At 45.5% G+C, this 19,859-nt stretch overlaps 1 long non-coding RNA gene across 1 annotated transcript; it reads right to left on the reverse strand.

Moving 5' to 3' along the window:
* Positions 1-12,515: 12,515 nt before the first annotated feature.
* On the reverse strand, positions 12,516-13,469 carry LOC143940034 (uncharacterized). Its single transcript, XR_013263816.1, has 3 exons — positions 13,281-13,469; positions 12,890-12,965; positions 12,516-12,784 (listed from the first exon to the last, which is right to left on the reverse strand). It is a non-coding gene; the product is annotated as an uncharacterized LOC143940034 (long non-coding RNA).
* Between the last annotated feature and the right edge of the window lie 6,390 nt (positions 13,470-19,859).

Here is a 19,859-nt window from a genome sequence, read left to right on the forward strand (position 1 = left end):
ATGTCCCATGGCCACGTGCTGATGACAATGCACCGCGTCCACGACCAGCACTGTTGTCTCTAGACACAGAGCCTGCTTGCCCTCTTTTATCGGCTCGCACCTGTCTGCCTCTCCTTGCTGGCCTTCCAGACATGGTAATGGCCTGAAGGGAGTTGGGTAAAACAGCAGTTGGGTAGTTTATATTGTGCTGGAGGCACACAACACCCACTAACTCCTGCAGATGCCTTTATTATAGAACACTAGAGATAAAGGGGTATATACAGATGTATACTGTGCTGTGCTGGAGGCACACACAACTTCCAATAACTCCTGCAGATGGCAAGTGGGCTCAAATAGAGAAGAGCTATGTAGGTGGATATAGCGGTATGTACTGGGTACAGAGCACGCAGACAGCACGCACTATCTCCTAACACTACTGACTGCAAGCTCTATTGTTAAAGATAGATCACTAGCTATATAGGTGAGGTGAATATAGCGGTGTATACTGCGGTCAGGGCACGCAGACAATAACCAGAGAACACCAGAGATAAAGGGGTATATACAGATGTATACTGTGCTGGAGGCACACACAACTTCCAATAACTCCTGCAGATGGCAAGTGGGCTCAAATAGAGAATAGCTATGTAGGTGGATATAGCGGTATGTACTGGGTACAGAGCACGCAGACAGCACGCACTATCTCCTAACACTACTGACTGCAAGCTCTATTATTAAAGATAGATCACTAGCTATATAGGTGAGGTGAATATAGCGGTGTATACTGCGGTCAGGGCACGCAGACAATAACCAGAGAACACCAGAGATAAAGGGGTATATACAGATGTATACTGTGCTGTGCTGGAGGCACACACAACTTCCAATAACTCCTGCAGATGGCAAGTGGGCTCAAATAGAGAAGAGCTATGTAGGTGGATATAGCGGTATGTACTGGGTACAGAGCACGCAGACAGCACGCACTATCTCCTAACACTACTGACTGCAAGCTCTATTGTTAAAGATAGATCACTAGCTATATAGGTGAGGTGAATATAGCGGTGTATACTGCGGTCAGGGCACGCAGACAATAACCAGAGAACACCAGAGATAAAGGGGTATATACAGATGTATACTGTGCTGTGCTGGAGGCACACACAACTTCCAATAACTCCTGCAGATGGCAAGTGGGCTCAAATAGAGAATAGCTATGTAGGTGGATATAGCGGTATGTACTGGGTACAGAGCACGCAGACAGCACGCACTATCTCCTAACACTACTGACTGCAAGCTCTATTATTAAAGATAGATCACTAGCTATATAGGTGAGGTGAATATCGCGGTGTATACTGCGGTCAGGGCACGCAGACAATAACCAGAAAACAGCAGAGATAAAGGGGTATATACAGATGTATACTGTGCTGTGCTGGAGGCACACACAACTTCCAATAACTCCTGCAGATGGCAAGTGGGCTCAAATAGAGAATAGCTATGTAGGTGGATATAGCGGTATGTACTGGGTACAGAGCACGCAGACAGCACGCACTATCTCCTAACACTACTGACTGCAAGCTCTATTATTAAAGATAGATCACTAGCTATATAGGTGAGTTGAATATAGCGGTGTATACTGCGGTCAGGGCACGCAGACAATAACCACTACACAACAGCAAGATAGAAAATCGTCCGAAAACGATCGGTGTGTACTGTGTTGAAGGTACACAGAACACCCACTACTTCAGACGCCAACACACTACACGAGGCCGCCGCGATGGCGGCCTTATATAGTGTGGGGCGTGCACTACACAGCCTGAGCTATGATTGGCCACAGGCATCCTGCCTGTGGCCAATCATGGCTCTCCTCGCTGCTGGCGCTGCGATTGGCCAAGCATGCGGGGTCACAGTGCATGCTTGGCCAATCATGAGCCAGCAATGCACTGCGCCATCGCAGTGCATTGTGGGCCGTGAGCGACATGCGAATTTGACGCGAACGGACCAAAGTGTTCGAATTTCGCCGAACGGACGAACAGCCAATGTTCGAGTCGAACGTACGTTCGACTCGAACACGAAGCTCATCCCTACCTCAGACCCACCTTCAAGCCCACAAACTCTCTAAAACAGTGCTTCTCTGTCTTCGGGACCCACTAACAGGCCAGGTTTGCAAGATAACTGAAATACATCATCTCATTTGCTGCTCAGTGATTGTATTCTAGTCTGCATCTCCCCCAAGGTAATACTTAAAACATGGCCTGTTAGGCCGCGTACACACGCGGGGACTGTTCGCTCAACTTTGTCCGCTGAACAGTGTTTTGGCGGACAGTCCGCTCGTGTGTGGGCTTTCAGCGGACAGTTTCAGCGGACAGTCTGCTGAACAAAGTTTTTCGGAAATTCCGAAAAACTGTCCGCTGAAACTTTGTTTCAGCGAACAGTCCCCTCGTGTGTAGGCTTGTTCGCCAAACTAAGTTCCGTGCATGCTCAGAAAGGATTTACACGCCGAAGTTTGCATTGCAGTGTATAGGACGTCGTATTTTTCGTCCCGTCGTACGTGCCGTTCACGTCATCGCGCACGGTTTCAGCGGACTGTTCGCTCGTCGTGTGTGGGCAAGTCCGTCCATGCTAATTTTGAGCGGACTGTCCGCTGAAACTGTTTGACGGACAAAGTTGAGCGAACAGTCCCCGCGTGTGTACGCGGCCTTAGTGGGAGGACAGGAGTTGAGAACCACTGCTCTAAAGCATGGAGAATACATACACATTTGTATATAGAGAAGAAGTTTGTCCTCAAGTTGTTCTACCAAGTTCAAGTTTGGCATCCCATAATCCCTCATCCCTATCCAAGTTGATTTCCCTCAATAAAACAACAAAAACAAGCCCATGGACTGGTAACTGACTCTGTATGGAAGTTGGAAAATGCGTATTGCCTGGCTGTGCAGTAATAGGGCGACCCAAGGTCCAGCAGCCCTATAAGGGGTAGGACTACATATGAATGCTTGCAAACCCTTCTTCATCTGTCCCTTACACCCCCTCCCGCTTTTCAGCCCTAGCTTCCTTACTGCTTCTTCTCTCCCCTCTCTCTTCACCCACCTTTTCTTCCCTTCCGTGTAGAGGTTGGAGTACTTTACATGTTATTGCCTACTTACTGCAACTTGTTCTATGACGTTCTGTTAGTGTATGCTAACCCACCAACACCTATTAATTTACTGTATGTGGTTTGATATCTCAACTTTACCTTATACCTTGTTTTACAAATTCCCAGTAAAGAAATATTGAAAATGAACTCAAAATAGCCAGAGCAGAGATCAGGATGACAGCAGGGCAACTAGCATTTGAAGCAGGAGTGGCCAGCAGCAGGGCCGGGACAAGGGGTGGGCAGGAGGGGCGGCTGCCCTGGGCACTGTGGTATCATGTGAGGCGGGGGGGGCACCACAAGGAAATTGGGGGAGGGGAATTGTGTTGGAAAGGGGGATTTGGGGGGGCAGGAGAGAGTATGTATTCTTCTAGGAGGGAAAATTTGGGGGGGTATGCTAAAATTTAGGGGGAGAAGGAATAGGGAAAGATGATTTGTGCTAGGAGGGATGATTGGGGCGCTTTGTGCTGGGAGGGGGGGATTTGCAGTGGGGTTATTGGGAGGGGCAATTTTAGGGGTAGATAATATGTGCTAGGAGGAGTGATTTTTTTGATGGAGCCCACACACATTTTTTTTCCGATGGAGCCCACACACGGTCAGATTATCCGACAACACGGTCCGATAGGACATTTTCCGTCAGAATGTCCGACTGTGTGTACAAGGGCTAAGACAGCTGCGCAAATACGGTGTGGCAGAAGTATTGCAATGACGGCCATTTTATTCTCTAGGGTGTTAGAAAAAAAATGTATAATGTTTGGGGGTTCTAAGTAATTTTCTAGCAAAAAAAAAATGTTTTTAACTTGTAAACAACACATCTCAGAAAGAGACTTGGTCCTTAAGTGGTTAAATGTTATTAGACTTGAAAGAAATGTTTCCCTGTAGAAAGAAAGAGTGACAGGTACACTTCAAAATTTTACTAGAATTGTTTTGCTATGGTTTTATTCCGCACCCCCAACCTTAGCACCATGGCAATATTTAAAATACTATTTTCCGACTTGGAATTTATCAGAAGTTCTGTCCATACATAAACACATTTCCATCAAGCGTTCCCATCTCTGCTTTGGATTTATGCTTCTAATAATTTCTTCCACTGAGAGATAAACCATTCCTCAGCGCACGTCACGTCTGACAGTCAGGCAAATGCCTTTGATTAAAATGTTTTCCTTTTTCCTACTGCTAAAGAAGGATGACCTCAGAAGATGTGTCAATGTAGTTATCACAGCCGTGCACTTGAAATACAGAGCTGTCAAAGTTACTATATGCAAAACAATTAATACCAAGAGCTTGTTCACTCATGAGCTTGATAGGCAGTAAAACCCTGGGGTTGAGTTGTGCTTTTACCACTGTATAATGTAGAGGTTTAGAGCCTCAGACAAATTTTTATTGCATTGTGTGCCCCCCGTGGCAAATTTTTGGCCGTTTCCTATTCAGGTGTCACCAGAACAGGAAGTAAGAGGATAACAAGAAAAGAAGATTCTATCCTTTTTTATGAGAAAAAAAAAATGTTTGGAGTTTGGCCTCAATGTAGCTGGTAGTAGAAGGGCATTGTAGGCCCTCTCCAGCCCCATGGTTCATAAAGTGACTGCACCCCAGAAATAACAATAAGGCCGTGTATTCTGACAGTGTCTTCAACCACAAAACTGAACAGGCTGCTAATAGGAAGAATATGCCCACTCATGCAGGAAGGAATGTATGGATTTTTTAATTATGCAATTTGACTCATTGAATGGCCGCTAATACTATTTCACAGACATCCAATGCAATGTTCATCCATCTGCTCTCATTATGGAGGAGAGATTGGTATTTCACTGTTCATGGAGATATATTAATGGATGTACTCACTAGAGAGCCGTTGAATAGATTACGGCATTCAAAATGGATATATGAAAAGATTGCGTATATGTAGAGAACCTGAGATCATTAACACTTTATTATGCCAGGGTGGACCATCCGGCGAATACTGGAATTATAGTATTTAAATAATGTTATATTATTTGCAGGGTTTTTTTCTCAAAGAATAGGCGCAGGAATAACCTCCTTTTGTGTCATCCTTTGTCTCTGCCCCCTACCCACCTCTGAACAGCGTCCCTTTCTTCCAACTCCTACCATCTCTGAGCATCATCCCTTGGTTCCATTCCCTACCCACCTCTGAACATCGTCCTTTGGTTACACCCCCTACCCACCTTCTGAGCATTGTCCCTTGGTTCTACCTCCTGCCCACCTCTGATCATCGTCCCTTGGTTCCACCCTCCACTCACCTCTGAACATCGTCCCTTGGTTCCATCCCTACCCACTTCGGAGCATCGTCCCTTGGTTTCACCCCCCACTCACCTCTGAGCATCGTCCCTTGGTTCCACCCCCCACTCACCTCTGAGCATCGTCCCTTGGTTCCACCCTCCACTCACCTCTGAACATTGTCCCTTGGTTCCACCCCCTACATCCCTGTGAGCATCGTCCTTTGGTTCCACCCCCTGCCCACCTCTAATCATCATCCCGCGGTTCCACCCTCCACTCACCTCTGAGCATCGTCCCTTGGTTCCACCCCCTACCAACCTGTGAGCATCGTCCCTTTCTTCCACCTCCTACCCACCTCTGAGCATCGTCCCTTGGTTCCATCCCCTACCCACCTCTGAGCATTGTCTCTTGGTTCCACCCCCTACCCACCTCTGAGCATTGTCCCTTTCTTCTACCTCCTACCCACCTCTAAGCATTGTCCCTTTCTTCTATCTCCTACCCACCTCTAAACATCGTCCCTTGGTTCCACCCCCTACCAACCTGTGAGCATCGTCCCTTTCTCCCACCTCCTACCCACCTCTGAGCATAGTCCCTTGGTTCCATCCCCTGCCCACCTCAGTGCATTGTCTCTTGGTTCCACCCCCTACCCACCTCTGAGCATTGTCCCTTTCTTCTACCTCCTACCCACCTCTGAGCATTGTCCTTTTCTTCTATCTCCTACCCACCTCTAAGCATCGTCCCTTTCTTCCACCTCTGAGCATTATCCCTTGGTTTCACCCTCTACCCACCTCTGAGTAGGGATGAGCTTCGAGTTTGAGTCAAACTCATGTTCAACTCAAACATTGCCTGTTCACCTGTTCAGCGAACAGTGAACAATTTGGGCGGCAAATTCGAAAAGTCAGAACACCCTGTACAAGTCTATGGGAGAAATCTAAAGTGCTAATTTAAAAGGCTAATATGCAAGTTACTGTCCTAAAAAGTGTTTGGAGACCTGAGTCCTGCCCCAGGGGACATGGATCAATGCAAAAGGCCGTTTTAAAAACTGCTGTTTTTTCAGGAGCAGTGATTTTAATAATGATTAAAGTGAAACAATAAAAGTGTAATATTCCTTTAAATTTCGTACCTGGGGGATGTCTATAGTATGCCTGTAAAGGGGCGCATGTTTCCCGTGCTTAGAACTGTCCCTGCACAAAGTGTCATTTTGCAAGGAAAAAAAGTCTTTTAAAATCACTTTGAATTGTCGGCTCCCATAATACAGAGAACACTCAATGAGTGTCCTCTGTATTATGGAGCCGACAATTCATTCATTGATAAAAAAAGAAAAAAAAAAGCGTGGGGTTCCCCTAAATTCAATTACCAGGCCCGCGTCAAATTAAAAAAAAAAATTTGACGTGGGGGTCCCCCTAAATATCCATACCAGACCCTTCAGGTCTGGTATGGATATTAAGGGGAACCCCGCGTCAAATAAAAAAAAAAATACCAGACCCTTTATCCGAGCACGCTAGCGAGGGAAGCCAGGGGTTCCCCAATGATGTATTGGTGACCCCGCCCCCCTCTGATGTAACGCGGGTTTCATGGGGAACCCCTGGCTTCCCTCACCAGTGTCAGAGGGGGCGGGGTCAGGTGACGGGTGGCCCCGCCCTCCTAATATAAGAAACGTCAGCGCTGGGATCCCTGCAGTGTCTCCTCAGTGGAGACAGAAGACGGATGCATGCATGGACTGCGCTGGACTGAAAATCACCCGTCGCTGGAACAGATCAGCCATCGCTGGACCCCGGAGAGATGATCATCCATCGCTGGATAGCAAGAGTGGATTACCACCGCTGGAATCTTTTTTTTTTATTTTTTTTATTTTTAATAAAGGAATTTTTCAAAAGTGTGTTTGTCTTATTTAAACATTTTTTACACTTTCTTTGTGAAATGGTAGAGGTACTTTTGTACCTCCGTACCATTTCAAACAGGGGGGAGCAGGATCTGGGGGTCCCCTTGTTAAAGGGGGCTCCCAGATTCTGATAAGCCCCCCGCCCGCAGACCCCCACAACCACCAGCCAGGGTTGTGGGGATGAGGCCCTTGTCCCCATCAACATGGGGACATGGTGCTTTGAGGGGTCACAGACCCCCAAAGCATCCTCCCAATGTTGAGGGCATGTGGTACGGTTCAGGAGGGGGGCGCTCTCTCGTCCCCCCCTCTTTTCCTGTGGCCTGCCAGGTTGCGTGCTTGGATAAAGGGTCTGGTATGGATTTTTAGGGGGACCCCCACGTCAATTTTTTTTTTAATTTGACGCGGGGTTCCCCTTAATATCCATACCAGACCTGAAGGGCCAATGAATGAATTGTCGGCTCCATAATACAGAGACCACTCATTGAGTGTTCTCTGTATTATGGGAGCCGACAATTCAAAGTGATTTTAAAATACTTTTTTTCCTTGCGAAATGACACCTTGTGCAGAGACAGTTCTATGCACGGGAAACATGCGCCCCTTCACAGGCATACTATAGACACCCCCCAGGTACGAAATTTAAAGGAATATTACACTTTTATTGTTTCACTTTAATCATTATTAAAATCACTGCTCCTAAAAAAATGGCAGTTTTTAAAACTTTTTTTTTGCATTGATCCATGTCCCCTGGGGCAGGACCCAGGTCTCCAAACACTTTTTAGGACAGTAACTTGCATATTAGCCTTTAAAATTAGCACTTTAGGTTTTGAACGTTCGAGTCCCATAGACTTTAATAGGGTTCTAAAGTTCACACGAAGTTTAGGTCTGTTCGCAGGTTCTGGTCCCAACCGAACAGGGGGGTTTTCGGCTCATCCTTACCTCTGAGCATCATCCCTTCGTTCCACCCTCTACCCACCTCTGAGCATCGTCCTTTTCTTCCACCCCCCACCCACCTCTGAGCATCATCCATTGGTTTTACCCCCTACCTACCTCCAAGTACTGTCCCTTTTAGAGATCACAGAACCACGTATCATTTTACGCTACTTAGTCATTTCTATGGAATTTGTTAATGATAACAAGAAAGACAGTAAAGTACATCCTCTGCAGTGAGTATCAAAGACCCCTAACCTAGCAACAGTAAACCCCTCATTAACAATAGACCCCACTTCAGCAACAATAGCCCTCCCCCCCAGCGACAATGGATCCCCACACACAATAGACTCCCCCTCCCAGCAGCAAAGGACCCCCCACAAGAAAATATCCAGCAAAAAGAGACCCCCATCAGCAACAACAGATATCCCAGCAGCTAGCAACAATAGACCCTCCAGCAGAAAGCAACAATAGACCTTTCCCTCAACAGTAGGTCCCCCCCGCAAAAACTGCCCCCCCACCAGCAACGATAAACCCCCACATAAAAATAAATCCCCACCAGCAACAATAGATCCCCCAGCAGCCAGCATCAATATACTCTCCATCACACCCAGCACTCTTTGTCATTGCATACATTAATTTCCGGAACTGCATTCCCACCACGTTTCCACGGAAAAAAAGCCCTATTTTTAATTATAGTATTTAAAATATAATGTTCAGCCTGCTTGTAACCAGCGCCACTAAGATGAATATGGATTTTTTGGGCAAGTAGTTACATTTTTAGTGTTAGTTTTCTATGTTACATCAATAATGGACAGAGTTCAGTTAAACTGTTAGTAAACTCCTTTTTTGAACTTATACCTACAGGTAAGATTATAATAAGGCTTACCTGTAGGTAGAGTGAAGATCTCCTAAACTCTCTCCTGTGCACATGTGTAGGAGCGATGTCATCTTGGCTTGGCCATTCAAAGAACTGGAGCCAGCGAACCCAGAAGGAAGAGGAAGAGGCGGTCTCTGGCCATCCCCGGCCATCTCTATGACCTATCCCTGAGAGGCTGGAAGCAACGTCATGACGTCACTTCCAGATCTGGCAGATGTAAACACTGCCAGTTTTTCTCCCTTTTATTTTTTTGATCTCACGCTTTCCAGGGTAGAGGAGATAACTGTAGCACCTCACTGACACCCCAAAGGCAAGATAGCACCTTCAGAGGCCAGGGGAGGGCTAGCAATTTACCCCAGGTTTGAGAAAGGGTATTGTGCCAGTCACATTTGTCTTTTTAAAGTTTTATTGCAGAATATTTAAAGAGGTGAGGATTAGGGGTCCCAGATACCATAGCAGAACACTTACAGCAGTGTTTCTCAATTCCAGTCACCAAGGCGCACCAACAGGTCATGTTTTCAAGATTTCCCTCAGATGAAACGGCTGTGGTCATTACTAAGGCAGTGAACTGGACCAAATCACCTGTGCAAAATAATGGAAAGCCTGAAAACATGACCTGCTGGTGCGCCTTGAAGACTGGAATTGAAAAACTCGGACTTACAGACTCTCCAGATCCAGATCAGTGTCCAGCTTCACAGTGTCAGAACCATTAGGCCGACCCGTCAATACTGCAAGCACATTTCCAAATTTCAGTGCATCCTCCAAATAACTCACACAGGCCCTTCTTCCCAACTCTCTCCAGCAAAGGGGCCTCCTCCTTGGCACAGCTCACTCCAGACCAGGCAGGACAGCTTCAGGATCACTTCAGCACATGTTAGGCCCCAAACCAGGCTATTGGTCTAAGATCAGAGGTCCATCCAGCAGCAGCCCCCTAGGCCTCAGCACATGGCCTGTCCTGAATATGTATAGCCTTCCCCAGCATGCACCAATGGTATAAACCTCCTACCGGATTGGCTGAAGGAAATATAAATATTCATAAATGAGTTTTGGTTGTGAAATTGCATACTATAACCAGTGATACCAGAGACATTCTATAGTGAGAAATCACAAGCCAATTTAAACTTTGAGAAAACCAAATGAAACACTATACAATAAGTGTGAGCTAACTACAGCCCAGCCAAAAAACAAATTTGGGTTTTAACTGTGATTTTTCTTGCCTTGTCCACACCACACCCCTGTAGGCCACATCAGAAGAAACCTAAGCCCATCATGGTTGGCATTTATTCCTACAAAGATGTGAGCAAAATTCACCTGAGACCACAATCTAGATCAAGTCACAAAGTTACAACAAAATACAACAAAAGGACAGATATTTGCCTATTGGTTCTGACTGCCTGTCACCCGTTCAATAGGGCTGCATAGACAAACAGTCAACCTGATAGACGTCTATCTGAACAGATAATTGCCCATTCGTTCTGACCTCTATGACCTGAGCAATAGGGCAGCATACATAGAGTTCAGCCTTATGAGCTCCTATCTGACTTGTCTGTCTAACAATTGTAGAACTTGCATTTATATACCCTTTTACAAGCCTTATCTTAGCCATCTCTCCTAGATATGATTGGTTGCTAAAATCTACATCAATATAAATAACCATAAATCTGACACCTGTTCTACAACCTGACAAACTTATTCATTCCCAGAATTCCTATATGTTCATTAAAGTGATTTATACTGGTTTTGTCCAATTAAACACACCTGTGTAGAGACAGTATGGCACCCAGCTGTGTAAAATCAAACCCTCCTTGTCCTGATAAAACAGATTTACAGCTTTGGGAGAATGAACTTTCAATAACCCCACCAAATGTGTTATATGTGTTATTGTTCCTCACTATACAATTCTATCTGCATGTATATATATATATGGGTTTCACAAAAAAGTACTGTATTATCTACATTATATATATATATATATATATATATATATATATATATATATATATATATATATATATATATATATATATATATATATATATATATATATATGCATATATAAAACATATACACATACATCAGTGTTATCCCATTCAATGTATTTTAACAGTTTTAATGAGGGTTCAAGCAGACATTTGTTTGACCCTGACAAACTTAATTAATGTACTGTACATAACTTTCCCATGTTCCACACAATTATTTCTAAACCACCTCTGTAAGATGAACTTATCTTATCTCGGTGATTTATATGCATTTTCAAGGACTGGAGACAATTCTATATAACCTGAATCTATTCTAATGAGCTTTTACCCAGTACAAATATCAGCATGAAGCAGAGAGGTCATCTAAAGTTCAAGACTTTCTATATCTTTGAAATAACATAAAATATATATTGGATAATATGAAATTCTACTACTGCTAAGCAATCTCATGCAAGCATTCATAAATGATTATAAATAAGAATCTAATTTCTCTACCCTGTTTCCCCTAAAATAAGACCTAGTGTGATTGTCGGTGATAACTACAATAAAAGCCCTACCCCCCAAATAAGCTCTAGTTAAAGTCCTTGTAGGTCTTATTTTCAGGGTAGGGCTTATTTTTGAGGAAACAAAGTAGGGCTTATTTGGGTGGCAGGGCTTATATTGCAGCCAACACCGACAATCACGCTAGGTCTTATTTTAGGGGAAACAGGGTAACAAAAGGTGGTTATCCTTGTTCTATAGAAAGCATTTTTTTTACATCCATTATTTTGCTCTAAGAAAACATAACAAAACACATGACAACACATCTGCTATGAATTGACCCGTCTCTCCAGAGCTCCCTCTAGTGGTAGCTCAGAGTATCTTTTTTAGCAGTACAGCAGAAGGTGACTGAAGGTGGGTGGTTGCAGACCATAGTCGAATGGCAAAACACTTACAGTATCTCTTGCCTAAAGGTATGATTACATTTTTTTGCAGCCTTCACACATAAGGACAGCTAGAAGACTACTTATCCTTAAAACTACATAAACTAGACTTCATTCTCCATTTTGGCATCACATTACTATTATAATTGTAAATAAAACATAAACTTTTTGCAAGCTTCAAATGAAAGGGAATTGTAGGGATCATATGCCTTCAGAGCTATCTCTGATGAGAGTTATTTTGTAGCCAAAACTTTTCAAAACTTTTAACAACAGCAAAACCTAAGCCATGATTAATAAAGATCTGAACAAGAGACGATCGCCAAATAGGATGTAGCTGACGGTACGAATTTTATACCCTTTTATGTGCTATTTAAAATTGTTTATGAAGAGCATGCTATTCTTCCTAGGAGGCAAATTTATTGTTGGCTGCAAAAGTTAACAGGCCATAGATCTTAATGAAAATATAAGTAAAAGCAAAATGCAAAGTCAGCGTTTTTTCCGAGAAGACCATTGGAAGGTCTAGTAATATTTACTGGCGGGATATTTGTCAAGAATTGGGAATTCTAAGGATATTGGGGCAGTTGCTGAGGCTGCTCCCTTGATATCCACACCCAAAAATGTTTGTTGAGGGGACTATTGCGGTACTAAATAAATCATAAAAGACTTTGTTATAAAAAAATTACAAGTAATTTAATAAGGACAAAAAAATGAAATCCATCAAAACTTTCATATTGCTAAAATCATATACACCACAATTTAATAAACTACCGACGGGTAAGCCCGTAAGGTTTCTATTGAAGAGGGGTACAGAAACGTTTCCTCTACCGGTTTCGCGGCGAACCGCTTCTTCAGGAGGATAGTCTACAGAGTAAATAAAAATATTTGCAAATAATCAAATAGCAGCGAATCATATAATGACATAACAGAAGAGTTACAGTAATTTAAATAGCGAGGGGATCAGCTCACCCATAAAGGAGGAAGCAGTAGATCACAGGACCCATCGGTTTCCTCCCACGGCAGATGCGGGGGGTTGTAAAGGACTCTTCAAATTTAAACAGATATATATGATATGAGAGTTAAAGTGAGATGAGACATTAACCTATACACACCTAAAGAGCGATATATAGGTGAAAAGGGATGGAAAATAGACTGTGTATAGGGGCTGTAAAAAGAGCCTATAAAAAGGAAGTGTTTAATTGTGCATCCAAAGGTGTCCTACGCAAGAAAAAATTACCAAAGAAATGTGACCAAATTGGGAAGAAAAGGAAAAAGAAATGTGGAAAAGGGCAAACCACCACAAAAAATAGGGTAAAAAGGATATAAGTGAAACAAGTGTGAAAGTAAAAGCCAAACATACCGTTTGTGCTATATTATCCAGTGCACACCACCCATGTTCATAGAGAGAGATCGAACAGGGCAACACCATAGTAGCCAAGGAATACAAATGTATAGTGTGCAGGGCAGGTATCACCTACTATATATATAATACACTCCCCAAAGGGAGGAACTGGTAAGCATGTATGCACAGGTTGCTGTTGTAGATGGACACCACAGGTGTATTGCAGGTTAGCACACCAGGTAATCATGATAATTAATATGGTAATTCATTAGCCAGGAAACAAACATGAACCTGGGTATTGATCGCCATCTGTGGGGGTACACACAGAGCAATCACCCTAAGCACATATGAAAAAAGGCATAAAGTAAGATAAGACCAGGAGACCTAGGGTACTAGAGGTCCTAGTCATTGGGTACAAAAACAGCAATACTCTAACCTGTATAAACATGTCCAACAGCGCAACCCGGCATGTGGAGTCCTGAAAACTGCTCAACAGTGGTCTAACACAGACCACTATTTAAGCCCCCAACCCTTCCGGCATCAGCGTACGCCGCTAAACGGCGGCGTCTGATGTCACGGGGGTCCGCCCACCCACACCGCGTTTTTTCCGAGAAGACCATTGGAAGGTCTAGTAATATTTACTGGCGGGATATATCTATATTTTGTAAAAGAAATGGTTCACATTGAAGTTTTTTTTTTTTTTCCTTTCATGCTAACTTTCTAAAAAGGTCATATCAGCATTTTCACGGACGCCTTTAACAATAAATATGCTTCCTTTGCTAAAATGAAAACCGCGGCTCTACAAATCAATCAAGCCCACTTGTCACAACTCAATTCCGCGCTATATTGTGTTCAGCCACGACCGATACCGGCCTGACAGACAAATCTATGACCCTTGTAATTTATGGGAGGCATCTATCTTGGCTCTGAATTAGTCCTGACTTTATTCCCTATTAGGTGATTTTTCTGGGTCTAGGTGGAATATTAATTAATGCAAGTTTTAGGGATAATGTGCCCAAAATTAAAAAAAAATGCAGTTAAAGTTAGATTTAAAGCAAAAATAAAGTGTTTTTGAATTATTAAGTCAAATGTAACACATTAATTTCAAAAAGGAAAAACAAAACATCATTGTCTGTCTTTCCTTTTTTTTTATAATAGAAACAAGGAGATAATTATTTTACTGATAAGCCGGTAGTGCCAGTGATCAGTGCGGGAGGCAAAGACCTCCTTCCCTTGGGGACTCCATCGCACTAATCCTCCCTATAATTCTCCCAGGGTATCCTCCCTGTAACCCTAACACTAAACCCTCTGTAACCCTAACATAAACCTTCTCTCTAACCCTAACATCAACTGTCCTAACACTAACCTTCATTGTAACTCTTAACATACACATAATCTGACTTTTTGACAACAAACGGGCAAATTAGATGTTTTAAGGCACCATCTGACCATGTGCACGCTCCATCGGACAAACTTTTTCGGTTTTCATCTGACTTTTGTTGGCTGTGCGAACGGACAAACTTTCTGGCAACAAAAGTCCGATGGAGCAAAGTCTGATCGTGTGTACAGAAAACCATAGGACTTTTGTACAAAGTACAAACACGCATGCTCAGAACCAATGCATAAGACGAGGCAACAATACAGAAGTTGACCAAAGGTGGCGGTAAAGAGCAGAAAAACACGTGATTTGGTGAAAGTTGGCTGAAAAAGGCCTGTCGTGTGTATCCAATACAAGTTCAAGGCCGACGCCCTTTGTACAAAAATCCACTGGAAAGTTTGTACAAAGTCCGATCGTGTGTATGAGGCTTAACAATAACCCTCCCTGTAACCCTCACACTAGCTCCCTAACAATAACCCTCTCTGTAACCTTAACACTAACCCCTCTGTAACCCTAACATAAACCTTCACTCTAACCCTAACATCAACTGTCCTTTAATTCCTAACACTAATGCCGCGTACACACGAGCGGACTGTATGGCGTACTTAGTCCGTCATACAATCCGACGGACAGTCCGTCATACTTTCGACTGAACGGATAGGTTATCATATACGAAGATTTTCAGTAAGCAAACCTGTAGTAAAACATAAAGGGCTCGGGCCGCCCGGCCATGGGCTAAGGGAAGGGAAAACAAAAGTGGACTCCAATCGTGAACGTACCGTAAAATAATCGACAAATTTATTTAGATTAAAAGAATATATATATACAGCAGACCAGAGGTATGACCCCAAATGGCCAGATTACAACGAATAAAAAAGAAATAAACATAAAAACCGGTTAAATTAAGAACAAATATACACCGTGCTAGGGGATATTCTAAACGTAGTGGTATCAGCATAAACAGCCCGACATGTTTCGTAATACCTTACGTCCTCCCGGGGCCCAGGAGGACGTAAGGTATTACGAAACATGTCGGGCTACCGGTTTTTATGTTTATTTCTTTTTTATTTGTTGCAATCTGGCCATTTGGGGTCATACCCCTGGTCTGCTGTATATATATATATATTCTTTTAATCTAAATAAATTTGTCGATTGTTTAATGGTACGTTCATGATTGGAGTCCACTTTTGTTTCCCCTTCCCTTCGCTCGTGGCCGGGCGGCCCGAGCGCTTTATGTTTTACTTCAGGTTTGCTTACTGAAGAACCTTCGTATATGATAACCTATTGGAGAGCTTTGCATAACTCTGGAAATTGACTGTGATTGGACGACCACCCTGCCTATCTGCTTCGTGTCGACCGAGAGGAAAGCAGGACGATCGGCTGGTTCCGAAATCCTTCGGCCCGGGTCGGTAACTTTCGGAAGATCCGTACGTACTCACTAGGGATGAGCTTCGTGTTCGAGTCGAACATACGTTCGACTCGAACATCGGATGTTCGCCCGTTCGGCGAATTCCGAACGTTATGGGGCGTTCGCGCCAAATTCGTGTGGCGCTCACGGCCCACAATGCACTGCGTCATCGCAGTGCATTGTTGGCTCATGATTGGCCAAGCATGCACTGTGACCCCGCATGCTTGGCCAATCACAGCGCCAGCAGCGAGGAGAGCCATGATTGGCCACAGGCAGGATGCCTGTGGCCAATCATAGCTCAGGCTGTGTAGTACACGCCCCACACTATATAAGGCCGCCAGCGTGGCGGCCTTGTGTAGTGTGTTGGCGTCTGAAGCAGTTAGTGGGTGTTCTGTGTACCTTCAACACAGTATACACCGATCGTTATCGGCCGATTTTCGATCTTGCTCTTCTGTAGTGGTTGTTGTCTGCGTGCCCTGACCGCAGTATACACCGCTATATTCACCTCACCTATATAGCTAGTGATCTATCTTTTATAATAGAGCTTGCAGTAAGTAGTGTTAGGAGCTTGTGCATGCTGTCTGTGTGCTCTGTACCCAGTACACACCGCTATATCCACCTACATAGCTCTTCTCTATTTGAGCCCACTTGCCATCTGCAGGAGTTATTGGAATTTGTGTGTGCCTCCAGCACAGCACAGTATACATCTGTATATACCCCTTTATCTCTGGTGTTCTATAATAAAGGCATCTGCAGGAGTTAGTGGGTGTTTTGTGCCTCCAGCACAATATACACCTGTATCTACCCTTTATTGCTCTTCTCTAATAGAGCCATCTGCAGGGCTTAGTGGGTGTTGTGTGACTCCATTACAGTATACCCCTTTATCTCTGGTGTTCTATAATAAAGGCATCTGCAGGAGTTAGTGGGTGTTGTGTGCCTCCAGCAGAATCTACACTACCCAACTGCTGTTTTACCCAACTCCCTTTCAATCCATTACCATGTCTGGAAGGCCAGCAAGGAGAGGCAGACAGGCGCGAGCCGATAAAAGAGGGCAAGCAGGCTCTGTGTTTAGAGACAACAGTGCTGGTCGTGGATGCGGTGCATTGTCATCAGCATGTGGCCATGGGACACGCTTGTCCTTCTTTTCGGCAGCTGGACATGTTGAACCGCAACATGCCAACCACTTGGTAGAGTTGATGGCCAAGCCCTCTTCATCCTCCTCATCCTCTCTCACCCAGTCTCATTGTACTAGCAAAGCAGCTGCCAACGCATCGTCTTCCCTCCTCTCAATGTCATCATCAGTGACTCCTTCCCTAGACCCACCACGTCCTCCTGAGGAGTCTCCTGAACTCTTTGAGCACAGTGTTGGGTACATTCTCCAGGAGGATGCCCAGTGTTTTGTAGGCTCTGATGTTGACACTCAGCTAGAGGAAGGCAGTAGCGTGAATGCAGAGAGAGGGGATGCTCAAGAAGGACAGCAATCTGGCAGTCATGTTCCACAAGCTGCAGCATATTGCCAGGTTTGCTACAGCGATGAAGAGGGAGGGGATGATGAGGGCACTGACTCCACGTGGGTGCCTGGTAGGAGAGAGGAGGAGGAGGAGGAGGCACATGTCCAACGAGGCAGGATGCCCTCCGGGGGCCAGCTTAGGGGCAGCACACCGACTGAATCACACCGCAGAGCTCTGTCTGTGCAGGGCGCTGCCTCTGCGCGTTATTCTAAAAGTTCTTTGGTGTGGGCCTTTTTTGAGACGAGTGCATCAGATCGCACCGCTGCTATTTGCAACATATGTCTCAAGCGTATCTCGCGTGGCCAAAACATCAGCCGCTTGGGCACCACATGCTTGACCAGACATATTTTGACCTGCCATGCAGCTCGTTGGCAAGCGTACCTCAAAGGCCCACACCAAAGAACAAAGCGGACCTCTCCTTGCTCCTCATCAGCTGGCATCCCCAACCCCACTAGACCTTCAGTCCTCTCTGAAACCTGCTCTGAGAGGAATGAAGGTGTATAATTAGGTGTGTCACAGCCAAGTGCTTCCGGGCACTCTGCTAGCAGTACACCCATGTCCGATTATAGCAGGCAAATGTCCCTGCCCCAGCTGCTGGACCGGCGAAAGAAGTTCACTCCCAGCCATCCACATGCCCAGCGGTTGAATGCTAGCTTGGCTAAATTGCTAGCACTTCAACTGCTGCCTTTTCAGTTGGTAGACTCGGCCCCCTTCCGTGAGTTTGTACAATGTGCGGTTCCTCAGTGGCAGGTCCCCAAACGCCACTTTTTCTCACGGAAGGCGATTCCGGCTCTCTACCGGCATGTGGAAGGCAATGTCCTTGCCTCGCTGGACAGGGCGGTCAGCGGTAAGGTGCATATTACCGCTGACTCATGGTCCAGCAGGCATGGACAGGGACGTTTCCTGTCTTTCACGGCCCATTGGGTCACTCTTCTGGCAGCTGGGAAGGATGCAGGACAAGGTGCAGTAGTGTTGGAGGTTGTTCCGCCACCACGCCTCCAAAATGCTACTATTGGTTGTGACACACCTCTCTCCTCCACCCCCTCCTCTTCTTCTTCCTCCATGGCCTCTTCCAGTGCTCTGTCCTCAGAACCAGCGGTGCTCCGTAGGCGTTCCAGGGGCTACGCAAGTACGCAGGCAAAATGATGCCATGCCGTGCTTGCGCTGGTTTGTTTGGGGGACAGGAGCCACACTGGGGCGGATGTTTTGTCAGCTCTGCAGGGGCAGGCCGAGAGGTGGTTGACGCCACGCCAGCTTAAGCCAGGAATGGTGGTTTGTGACAATGGCACCAACCTCCTCTCCGCCCTCCGACAGGGACAACTGACCCATGTGCCCTGTGTAGCTCACGTCCTTAACCTGGTGGTGCAGCGGTTCTTGGGCAGGTACCCCGGCTTACAGGATGTCCTGAAGCAGGCCAGGAAAGTCTGTGTGCATTTCTGCCGATCATTTAATGCCTGTGCTCGGCTGGCTGAGCTCCAAAAGGAGTTTAACCTGCCCAAGAACCGCCTTATATGTGACATGCCCACCAGGTGGAACTCAACGTTGGCCATGCTGCAGCGGCTGCACACGCGGCAGAGGGCCATCAATGAGTACCTGTGCGACTACGGCACCAGGACAGGGTCAGGGGAGCTCGGTTTTTTCTCACCACGCCAGTGGGGCATGATCAGGGATGCATGCACTGTCTTGTCACCGTTTGAGGAGGCCACAAGGATGGTGAGCAGTGACAGTGCATGCATCAGTGACACTGTACCTCTTGTCCACCTCTTGGAGCATACGCTGCGTGGAATAATGGACAGGGCACTTGAGGCAGAACAGAGGCAGGAAGAGGAGGACTTCCTTGCCTCTCAAGGCCCCCTTTATCCAGACAGTGTTCCTGCTGTGCCACCCATCACACAGGAAGAGGATGAGGAGGAGGAAGAGGAGGAGGAGGATGATTGTGTCAGCATGGAGGTGGAGGCTGGCACTCAGCATCAGCAGCAGCAGTCTTGTAGGAATGATTTACAGTCCCAAGAAACAGGTGGACTTGTACGTGGCTGGGAGGAGGTAGCTGCGGATCATGTTGCCCTTAGTGACCTAGAGGACTCCGGACCGAATGCCTCAGCTAACCTACACTGCATGGCCTCCCTGATCCTGCAAAGCCTGCGGAAGGATCCTCGTATTCTTCGGATCAAGGAGAGGGACCATTACTGGCTGGCCACTCTCTTTGATCCACGGTACAAGGGTAAGGTTGCCGACCTTATCTTGCCATCGCAGAGGGAGCAGAGGATGAGACATCTCCGGGAGCCCTTGCAGAAAGGTCT

Source organism: Lithobates pipiens, unplaced genomic scaffold (genome assembly GCF_037356315.1).
Source record: "Lithobates pipiens isolate NorthernLeopardFrog02 unplaced genomic scaffold, aLitPip1_a1.2 Scaffold_3, whole genome shotgun sequence".
NCBI lineage: Eukaryota > Metazoa > Chordata > Amphibia > Anura > Ranidae > Lithobates > Lithobates pipiens.